General features: G+C 39.6%; 1 protein-coding gene across 4 annotated transcripts in view; it reads right to left on the minus strand.

Annotated features, from left to right (window-relative positions):
- The window catches only part of TNC (tenascin C), a 74084-nt gene extending 64191 nt beyond the window's left edge, over positions 1-9893 (minus strand). For all 4 annotated transcript variants that reach the window (XM_050907718.1, XM_050907717.1, XM_050907716.1 and 1 more), the window contains exon 1: positions 9756-9893. The gene's annotated coding sequence lies outside the window, so the exon portion shown is untranslated. The remainder of the gene's footprint in view (positions 1-9755) is intronic.
- Between the last annotated feature and the right edge of the window lie 2331 nt (positions 9894-12224).

Here is a 12224-nt window from a genome sequence, read left to right on the forward strand (position 1 = left end):
ACTGAAGCCTAGATTAGTGCCTTTTCCAATATTAAAAACCCCTTTCACAGCAAAAGCAACTGTTGTGCATAATCTCACAGCAGAAATCACTCGCCTCCTAAGTATGTACTGTACCTTTTAATAAAGCCTTTCCTAATAGCAAAAGCATTCGCTTGGTCTCTTGGCTTTTTCCTCCTCATAGCAAAGACGCAGAGCTGGAAAAGATCTACGGTTTTCTAAACTTGTCTTTGGAAAGTTTCTTTGCCAAGTTACACTTTGTCAGGAGCTCATTATTTTCTGGGTAGACACTAGAGACTTCACTTTGAATTATTTTGAGGGCTTTGCCGATGCAGTTTCAAACTATGAGGTTTGTGTGCTTTTTTGCATGAATCACAGCAACTTACGTTCATTCCACATACAAAGCTACGCTTCATTTCCAGACCCTTCTCCACAGTGTTTCTTCCAAAACCACCTATAAGTTTTCCAGAGCCCATTTCACAAAATTCTAAATGGTTTTGTGATGAGATGGGAAGCGCAGAAATTCAGGACTTCTGAATTTTCTTCCCACTCCTTTCACACTGAGTAAGAGTTCTGAGAACAAAGCAGCAGCCAATTCTGGAGATAGGAGGTTGGACAGTCTCATTTGTCTCTAAAATTCACAATTGAGGTATCAAACATCAGCTTTTCTACAGATAATGAGAGGGAGGAAATGAATCATCAATACTCTTGATAAATATAATATAAATAGGTGAATAAATAGGTGATCTGCTATAAAAAGCAGATGCCAAATTAATAAATTTACCAAAAACATTGGTGAAAACTATGCAGTAGCAAATAGGATCTTTGCACTTATAAGAACCATGAACCATTGACATATTCAACAAATACTCACATAGTGTACAAGCGACCAGGCTAAGCACACTGAGACAACATTGCTTTGTACAGCATCTCTGATGAAGCTGTTTTTAAAATTTCTCCTGGAGGTCAGAAGATGTTAGGCAAAATTCTACTCCATACACCCAGCATCACACTTTTCCATATTTAAAGTGATTTTAGCTGAAGGAATGTCACGTACAGAGGCAAGTGATGTGGAATTCTTCTGTTTTAATGACTTTGCTATAACTGAGCGCACAAATAATTTACATATATATTGGTCTGGAATAAAAAAAGTGTTTAAGTAATATGAACTGCTACAGATGATATTGGTCAGCAGGCAGCAGGATACTTTCAGAATTCATTGTGGTTATTTGCATGCAGTTTGTAATTTTACTTTGATTTGACCATATACTTATTCAAGCACTGAAAATGACATCTCTAAAAATGTCTCAGAACTCAGTCATAAAAGCTTGTGCTATTCTTGGCGACCACGAATATTATTACTTGCCTCCTGTCATTAGCAGACTTTGGTTGTCGTCTTAAAAGAAGCTGGGGAAACATATGGGTAACCCTTCCCCAGACAATTCTTTGCTTTTAAACCAATTATTAGTTTACTGGGGCGGCTTTTCCTCCCTGCCAGAGCTCCTCTGTCCTTGGTACTAGCATCTGAAATGTGCAGGAATGTGCACATTTTTCTAACTCACAAGACCACAGAAGGAGTTCCTTGAAATCTGACTTCCAGTAATAGCCCCCAGGCTAGATATCTGCTTGGCCTAGTTCTGTCAGATGTGGTAGCATTGAGAATTTGCATCTTTGGCAACCTAGGGTAGGGTAGCAAACTCTTAGTACAACAAAATATATAATGAAGACTGAAGATGGAGTGAAATCAACCATGGCTTGGCAAGACAAAATAAATATAAATGAGATTCACAAAATACGAAACAAATGGGGTGCAAGGCATTTGGAAAGAGAGAGGAGACTGTTTCTAAAAAGTCCAGTCTGAGGATGTTTCTCAGTGCTCTGATGTAAAGCAGAAGCACTTATGTAATGGAAAATACAGCCATATACACAGCCCTGAGCAAGTGATTAGTTGCAATGGTGACTGAACTCGGACAAAAATCTGCGCTGCTGCTTCAAATGTCAACAAATTGGGCACTGTTACACTAATGGGAGACTTGAGAGACCTCCACCAATAACGCTCTGACCTCTTTCTCTTAACCCACAGTGACTTGAGACCTGTCTGTGTTAAAGTCTTAGCTGACAGCAATTTGAGCCCTGGAATAAAAGAAGGGATGTGGAGCTCAATTATCCAGCAACAGATCTCCAGTGAAATCAATGCAATTGTGTCACATGAGAATTTGGCTGGCAGCCTCCAAAGTCTGCATAGGAGAAAACTATCCCTTCAGAAATGCAAGCTGCAGTGAAGCGGACAAGGAATAATGCAGACAATGAAGTGCCACTCTATGCATGAAAAATGCTCAGTGGATTCTAATTTCCTCTCTGTCAGACTGGTTTTATCCCCATGTTACTCCATGAGCAGTACTCCTGACCTACATGAGCACAAACCAGAATTAGATCAGGCCAAGGCATCCTCTGCAAAAAGAAGTTTCTCTACTATGTAATTAAGACAATGTCAAGCAGGTATACTATATGCATATTTCACACCTCATATCAAAGTGAAATAATAATTGCTCATATTAGCAGAAAAAGTTCTCTCCCCAAGTGAAACCGCTGAAGTTAGACACTGTAATCTCAATTTTTATTTACACTAAGGCCCTCTTTTTATCAGTGTAGTAGAGCTTATTAATAGGATATTAGGATACAGGATTATAGGATATATAGGGCATATTTCTATTTATAGAAATTACACTTTTCTTGCATCAAGTGTGAGTTTTATGTATATACACAGAAACAAACACAGTTTAAGGGTTCCTGCACATGTTCTGAGCAGTACAAATAGTAATTCAGGATCAGTTCCCTGTTCTTACAGGTAAGACTTCACCCATTTGAATAGTGCCAGTGGGACCATTAGTAATGTGGAGATGTAATCACACCCAAATCTAGAGGAATCCCAACCAAACCAAAGCAAATGAACTCTGTGTCCAAAATGACCTTCCTCAGCATTGACATGGCATTACAGTACCAGAAGCACAGGGCTTTTGAGTACGCAGATGGGGCAGTGACACTGAGTTCCCAGAGATGCAAGAGCCTAGGCACCATGTCCAGTGATGAGGAGAGCACGGACAGGCACACATGGCTGGCTGGTAGTAAACCGTATTTCCTTGCTTCTGCCAGTGACCCTGTCAAATCCCAGTGTACTACTACTAAGGCAAATAAATAGTATATGAAATAACAGCCTGAGAATGACAAATAAAGTACAAATAATGCATTTGAGAATGGTGCTTTCTCTGGGTCTTGCATTCTTTCCATCAAACCTGGAACTGCAGCACTTGCAGTGCTGGATCATTGTGATTGACTTGCTAACCCGTAAAGTGTATAAGTCTACATCATAATTAATGCTTGGCAGTAGAAATATAAATTCCCTGGCTTGTAGATGGTATATCCTCCTATAAACACTTCACTTGGCCACCAAACTGGAAAAATAGATAGGACATTCATAAGGAGTGCTCACCATGGGAAATGCCAGCATTTTTTCCTGGAAGCTATTTACATTGCCAAAATACTTCAATAAGAAAAATGATCTGAGACCTTTCCCTTAATATGCATCCTGTTCTCATTTGATTTGTAGTCTACAGTGTGCAGCATTCATTCTGAGTCAGACTTGAATTACTGTAGTACAAGCAATGCAGAAGGGAAGTACAAGCCACAAGTAAAGGAAAAATATGCATTACACTGTCTCACTAAGAGGAATGGATTGCCTACACATCACAAGCTACCTTTATATCTTTCTTGGCATAGACCTTTGTCACGCAGCACAGAGAAACTATTTAGGAGGATTCAGCATATCCAAAGAGGCTGGCTTTCCAAAAGAACCAGTAAAAACAAAGAACCAGTGCAAAGTGGACACTGAGCTCCTTTTGAAAGCCTAACAAACTGACTTCTGACAAAATGAGATCATGCCAGGCCAAGAAGGAAGATAACCACTAAGATCTTGTACTGAAGTGTACAACACATACTGAAAGTGAACCTTTCCTGTCTGAATAAAGGCTGTTCATCAAAGCAAAGAGGCAGAAAACCGCATTCACAAGAGTGTTCAGCTCACAGTTGGCTCTCTCACCTGCTAACCCTGCATCTTGTCTCTGAGACAAGCCCAAAACTGATTGACAAAACCTGTCTGCTTCCAGTTCTTTTAATTTCTTGGGAATGAAAAGTGAACTCCTTTCTTAGAAATAAATCTTTTTTTTAATTCCTTTCCAGCAGGAGTAATGGTGGAAATAACTGTTTAGCCAGTTCTGATGGGCACACAGGGAAACGATCTCACAGTTTAATTTTCATGTATAGTCAGAAGAAGATATTTACATTCCCTTTTAGCTTTGTACTGCCAGAATGGTGTAAAAGATCATAAATTTAAAGAAGAATCAAGGCAGTTTAGATTAATATTATGGTTAATATCCTAATCCTATGAGAAAATTAACATTTGTAATTTTAGCTTTGTGAGCTCATCATGTTCTGGTTCATCTTGGGATAAGGCACAGACAAATGCTCAAGTACTTAGTTGCAGCAAAGTCATTACAGAGGAATTTCCCCAGGCACCCAATTTCAGACTCCTTTGAGTATCTTGGCCAATATCTATACACATATAGTCAATGCTACAGCCTGGCATGGGGAAGAGGCAGACTACTACAATAGACCTTTGTTGTGCCTATGATTCAAGCAATTGTTTTTAAAATCTGTATTAAAGATTTCTGTTCTACCACCCTGTACTTTCTACTCAATTACTAAAAAGAATATGTTTTCTAAGCATGTAACAATATCATTTTTGTCAAGAGTTTGGAAACCGAGCACTTATATGAATTGAAGAAAGCTTCCTTTCTCTTCCCTGTGCGGTTCTGGTTATGGGGAAAGAGCTTTCTGTGTGAGTAATCTTTCTAAGTAGGAAGCAGAGCTCCCCTATTGCTAGGGAAGAATGGACCTCCAGTAGGCTAATATGTGATGGATGACTGAATGCAAACTTGGCAACGTCGTTCTCCGCTACCCAAAGAATACAAAATGCCACAGGCTATTCGTACACAGGGACTCTCTAGTTGGAAGTTCTGAAAACTTGGCAACATCCCACCTTAGTTTAATTGACACTACAGTGGCAAGACAATTAAAGATGTGAATTCAGAGAAATTTCTTGCAACAAGATCAAATCAGGATGAATTCATCTTTGGTGACTGACTCATGCATAAGCCAAACAAAAACATAAATGGAAAGTTATTATTGACTCCGCAACCTGAGCAGCAAAATCTCACATTTGTCTGAGGGGTACTTTATGGGATATAATGTATATTAGCTAGTATTCTTTAAAGTCTACATCCAGATATATTCCCTGAAGCTATGGGGGGGGGGGAGTGGGGGGGGTGTTTTTTGTCAGCAACAGGATATGCAGTATATAGGAGAGAGAGAGAGAGAAATGATGCATATAGAAATCCAGTAAAATATTACATTAAGGCCATGTCTAGTTATAAAGGCATGTATAACATTCCAGTCAATGTCAAAAAGAGACACTAAGTTATTCAAACTTTGTCCTTTTGGTAGAAGGATCCCTATTATATTCTGTCTTTCAATGCCTGAACACTTTCTGCTGGATCAAGAGACATCTCGTCAGGCAGAATCCTATTCTGACTCCTCCTCCCCAGTCTGCCCACTCTGCACAGTTTAGTTACATCATACATTGAAAGACTTCACTAGCTGGAAGAATGCCCGGTTTTTAACTTTTCCCACATGTGGAAGGCATTTAACTTCAGCTCAGATTGGGCAGAGGGTCAAACACACGAGTGGACAGTAAGCACTGAGTTAGGGGAAGTTTCACACTTGTATAAACCCCAGAGCTCGGCAGAAACTGAGACGGCTCAAGATTGTCTCTCGGGGTTGTTCATTTTCCTTCTTTCCGGTAGTCCTGTTCCTCAAAGAACTACCTTCTTCCTTCTTTTTTCTCTTCACTACACAAAGAACTTTTTTGAACAGTTAATAATAGCAATTGTAAGTTCTTTGTGGCAGAGAGCATTACTTATTATGTCTACTCACTCTTTCTAATACAATGAGGCCCTAAAAAGCTGTAGCAGTAGTAACATCAACTGCTAATAAACTCCTACACAAAACCAACAGAAGCCATGGACAGCAAGTCCACTTTGATATCAAGCAGTTTAATGAATTAAATTACATCTTATAAACTCATAAGTGATCTGTACACATCCCTTATTTTTCAGCTCTTGAGCTCAAGTTACAATGTTTCCTGTCCAACACTTACTAGTTACTAGTCCTACAATTGCTTGCACTAGTTTTGCATATTTCTGAGGCTGAGCGATGATAAAATATTTACTCATTAACTTAATTCACTCTGATTGCTATCTTTCTTAGTTTCCTACTTCGGTAACAACGATTTTTCTGCAATATTCCATCAGCGACTTTCCCTTAAAACTACTATGGGCAGCTATTACATTCTACAGTAGTTTCAGACTTCTGTAGTTTATAACCACTGGTTTTGATAACAGAGATCAGTCTTTGAGATGGGTGTGCTAAATTCACACCAGAAATTAAGTCTGAGAAAGTGCATGTTGGTAAATCAGAGCACAATTTTAAAGCTCAATATCTCAAACTGCCACAGTTCAAAACAAATGCCTTTTTATTAATGGAAAGCTGAGACTTCTAACTTTCTAGTTATATAAATCATCCATTTCTAAGCCTAGAGCTTTATGAGACACTGGACCTTAAAACTGTCAATGGCCCTTCAGCTTAGCAGGCTGTGATGGCACGTGTCCAAGGACAAATATATCAAATCACAGGCTTCAAATTAGAGTAATTTTTAACCACTCTGAATTTCTCACGTTTCAACGTGTCACACAGGTAGGACAGGTAAATGTGTAGCTGATAATGAAGCAGACACCACCCTCTACATTTACGCTTACTTCCAAATGTAATATTCAACCTAGACAAATACCAGGGTTCACTAATGGAAACAGCCAACTGAACGAACACTGTTTCTCCCTCACAGATTTGCCAATATGGGACATCCATTTACACCAGACAACTATTACACAATCCAGTAAATTTCATTGCCATTTAGCACCACTCAAACCTCTGAACGCAGCCTACAAAGCTAGATGAACAGATGTACTGTTGTGTTGTACCAGGAAAATGGCAGAGAACTGCACAAGCAGGTCTAATATTTCAAATGGTTTTACTAGAGGGAATGAAAGGGTTAAAGCTCTGGCTCCAAAGCAACATCACTGTTTCAAATGCACACTTGCTTCTCAGTTCTGCTTCACTCTTGAGAAGGATGAAAAAGTCCTGAGAAACACAGACTCTGCCACCTAATCTCATTTTCTTATCAAAATGTGAAACAATACTCAAGAACAAACTTTGACAGTGTCTTTACAGCAAGTCAGAACATCTTCATACATGAATAGTCTTTGGCTTTTTTTAGATATTTTATAAAAAGCAGTAATATGAAAAATAAGCCACCCGATCTGAACTTCAAACAACTTTAGAAACGCCATTCTAGCAACATGATAGTTAAGTTTAAGTGCATACCAAGGAGAAATGATCCAGTCTTAAAGAGCTGGGATCAAAAAAAAAAAAAAAAAGAATAGATTTCCATTAACAAAAAATCTCCAGCTAACACAGTTACTCATAATTTTGTGGAGCACTTTTTAGCCTGAGTTTAGGGATATTCCCAGTAAGTTCTAGCATCATTAAGCATCATCATTTCAATGGGAGAATTGGATCTGGTTGGTTCTCTTTTCATATGCCTATCACCACAACGTACCTGGATGAGATTTCTTCAGCAGAATATCAGCTTCCTCTCCAAATGAGACATGACATTCTAATCTGCAGACTGTACACTTTTCAGCAGAACCTTTGGCTCTTCTACTACTTTGGAAACACTGATAAAGTAACTCCAGTTATAGGATTAAGGACTGAAACTTGCAAAGAATTTTCTCTGGGCTGAAAAGAGCCAGAGGATAAAATTAATGAGCAAAAAATATGGGAAATGAATAGCAATTTGCTGAGGATAGTGACTGTGATACGGTCAATGACAGTGGGGGCAAGCAGTCCCCTGTACAGCATCCCTCTCACTCTGCCTCTTTTCTGCTGCTAATCATCCTGCTCAGTTCAGATGCGCATCCTTTCCTGAGCGATGGTGCAGAGGTGTAGCAGCTGCAAAGGAGATGCACTGGGAACACCCTGATAACTCTTCCAAGTACTTTCAAAATTCACTGCCAGGAAAGGTGAACTGCAGATAGACAGATTCTCTTCTTTTGGCTAAACAATTTCATTTGATCAAACATTTGCTCCTGAGTTCCCAACAGCAGTAAGAAAAAACCCAAAAGACATCATAACGCTTTTCTGCAAGTCTTCCTAGAATTCAAAGGACTGTCGCTAACCCCCACTGTCCAGCTCATTCTCGGACTACAGCACGCTTAAGATTTCAGAGCTTTAAAAGGCAAATGCACAACCCCAGCATAATAAAACAAAACACAGGTATAACATTAATCAGGAAGTGTGTAAAATGAATTCCCATTATTTAATATGATTTTTTAAAAAAAAATAAACTGGGAGGAAAAAAACAAACACAACAGCTTGACAATAAGCCGTTTACGCAGTCCATAGAATTGCATGCACTTCATTGATTTCTATTTTTTTAATGAAAGAAAATTTGATAAATATCTTTATTATGCTTTTTAATTTTATGTCTCCACTGTGCAAGAGGATATGTCACCGCAATTTCAATCTGAACATATCTTTCTCCTGTATAGTATGATACAGACTTTTCAGAAGTTTAGAATAACTGCCAAAAACTCCATCTCCTAGTAGCCAGAGAGCAAATCAGGCAGGGAAAACTCTGCAAAGGTGATATAACACAAAGTTTCGAGTAAGTGGGCTTAACTCCTAAATGAAGCGAAGTGCGATCACCTTCTCCCAGTCAGCTTCTGTATTTTAAGCCAATTTGAGCCTAACTGGTAAGTGCAGACACAGTCATGCAGAAAATCTCAGTGCACAAGGGAGCAAGTAGTTAAGACACACTGTAAAGCAAGTGTCTCCATTTTTCCACCACGATGGAGAATTTCACCTTCCCGCTCCCCAGAACCCACCCATTTAAGTACTGGTAATAAAATACCAGCTGAATCTTCCTTTGTCTTTTGCTCCCCACTGCAGACTAATGTTAACATACTTTTAAAAGAAACTGGAGCCCAGTGGGGGCGGGGAGGAAGGTGACAAAGGCTTCAGTGCAAATAAGTGTGCAGGCAGCAAATTAAAAAGGAAAAGGTCCTGACTCTTTTCAAGTTATACACAATAGCATATGAAGAGGAGTTACCTGGGAGGTTTAAGAACTGCAAGTGGATTTAGTCTGGTACACGAGGTGAGGATGGGGGAAACATTTATATTACTTCAGTAGCCAAGAGGAAATCCCAAATCTGATTATCTACCCTTCCTGTCAATTAGGCTTCTGTCTATATTTCTGGAGACGTCCAGCATTCAACTAACTCATCCTTCATTCATTTATTGGATCAGACTGATGTCATTGAGACATTTCTTACATTATTACTACACCGGACAATAAAGACAAACTGAAGACAGGCATGCTTCAATTCAAAAATATTCCCTAATAAGATCCCTGACTATTCAGACTGATAGCCATAACTATGAGGGTCATGACAGAACACTGTGTAATTGCAAACTTGTGTGGGAGAAGAACTCCTGATTTTTTTAATTCAGGAAGGAAGCAGACTTACCTTATAGACTCTGACAGAGATTAGATCCCGCTGTGAGCAGTCTCCATGAAATAAATATGATGTTAAGTCAGCTATCGGCTTCTGACTTTGTTGCCGTCCTGTCAAAACTCAGAGAAGTTGCGTTGTCTAATTTTGCGTGTGAGTCTGTGAAAGACAGAAACGTTTGACAGTAAGGCAAACTGGTCAGATCAGCCAGATTCTGCTGGGTTTATATAGCTGAGCTGCAAATCCTGATCCTTGGCTCATTCCACTGTAATAGGACGCCTGAAGGCATTTTTTTCAGTTTTGCTTTAAAGGAACAGCCTCTCTCTTTGGCTTAGCTTCTGAAAGACACACACGCACACTCACATACACACACTGTCATACACAGGCACACACACAAAAAAAGAATTTGCATGCAGTTTATGGCTAAAGAAGGAAACCCCTGAACCATTAAAAAAGAAAGTCAGCTCAGGGCAAATGACTCAGAAAGCAGAATATTTTCCTTACAGCATCAGCAGAGTACATTATCAGGAGTTTTAATCCCCTCATCCCCATTATTTTGACATTGTGAAAGAGTAGCAAACTTAAATAAAATCAGAAGAATCACGAGCAGGATTTCAATTCCAGAAACTCCTACAGAACATAATGGATCTAATATGCAGCTGGCATAAATCGACCCCACTCCACTGGAATCAACTGAAAAATTCACATTTACACAACCTGAGGATCTGGCAAATCCCCATATTTTCAAGCTTGTGATCTCCTTTGCATCCTTTTGCACTCCTCCTGCTCTCTCAAGAGCCATAGGGAGAAGAGAGGAGAAATCAAGTCTAGTAAGCAGAGTCCTAGCCTGATTCTTCATTTTAAAAAAAGAGAGAGAGAGAGAGAGAAAAGCCCAAAGAGAATGACACAGGAGGGATTCCCTTTCTTCTCAGATCTGATAAAAAGAGACTATGTGGCTGTGTGTGTAAAGATAATCCAGCCACTTTTGTGAGGCTTATGGTTTCTCAGTCATTGCATTCTCTCTGCTTCCCATGCCAGAACTATCAGTAACACACAGAGCGCTCATCTGGGACCTTTTCAGGGGTGTTTGTTATCTCTGACTACTCTTGAACCTCAGGCTTGTGGCAAAAAGATCACAGTTAAAGGATTCTCATTAACACTGATCTCCCTCCTACCCGATACTAAAAATCTGCCTCTCCCTTGCCTACATCCCAGCCCACTTGGTTTGTTTTCCCTTTAGGTTTTGGGTTTTGTTGTTGTTGGTTTTTTGGTGGGTTTTTTGGGGGCCAGGGGAGCAGTGGCACAGGAGGAGAGAGGAAGCTTAATCTTTAACTTTCAGGTCTATCTTCTAGGATAAAGGATGAAATGACTCTTCTGTTTGATGATTTAGAAAGCAAGACTTATCCAAACACCTCTGAAGACAAAACACAAAACACTACTCACCGATTTCAAGAGGCTATGAGACAGCCCAGTAGGAAAGTAGTGGGATCCTACTCAGGAACAAGGATGCTCATAAGGATAAAAATTGATTGCCTTGGCCTTTCTGATCATGTTTCTTTCTGAATGTATCTCCTCCCAGCTGGCCTTTCCCAGGCTCCATTGACTCACACATCATCTTCAGGATTTCTTCCTTTTTGCTGCTTCACAAGCACAGCACTACCAGGAAGATTTGGCCCATCCTACACATTTAGGAAAGGATGGGAGAATTCCTGACCCTGAAATTCTGAATCACCATGTTAGAATCATTATTTTTGGAGACCATAAAAAGTAGAGTTCTTTTGCTCACTGAACTACTTAAATTTTCTTTGCTGTGGCTTTCATACAAAACATTGACCCCATGTGTGTATTCTCTTGTATCTAATAATATCGCTGAACTCACACCAAGCTCCCTTCCTCAGCACATGGCACAAATTTTAGTCATTTCCAAGTAGATGCTGATGAAAAATCCAGGGGAACACCTCCCCCCTCCCCCCCCAAAAAACCTCGTAGAAGTTTTTGCAAATGATTTTTCCAACAAACACATGCCACTTCTCCAACCAATTACAGAAGTGTTCAAAAAACACTGAGATCAAAAGTTTCAGTAAAATCAGTGATGCACCTGTATCAGCCATTTATGAACACACATTTCCAATTTCTGTGTTAATTTTTTGACATGCTGGGTTTCATAGCAGTCATTCCCTAAGAGAAGAAACGAGGCTCTATTGGAGAGAGGGTCAGAAATGTTGACTGATCCCTGGCAAAGGCATCAGATCCTCTTTGATTGCTGATTTCATAAAAGTAGATCTTGTTCTGGACATCTCCACCAATCTCAAAGGCAACGGGGTTACTGTATACAACCACTACAGACAGTAAGTCTCCAATTTTTGTGTGTAATTCTTCTCAGAATATTCTCATGATGGTCCTGGTACCAGCTTACGTTAGCTCTCCCCCAATTACACAGTCCTGTGAAATTCAATTAAAATGTGTACTCAAGGCCAAAAACTG

Source organism: Gymnogyps californianus, chromosome 18 (assembly GCF_018139145.2).
Source record: "Gymnogyps californianus isolate 813 chromosome 18, ASM1813914v2, whole genome shotgun sequence".
Classification (NCBI taxonomy): domain Eukaryota; kingdom Metazoa; phylum Chordata; class Aves; order Accipitriformes; family Cathartidae; genus Gymnogyps; species Gymnogyps californianus.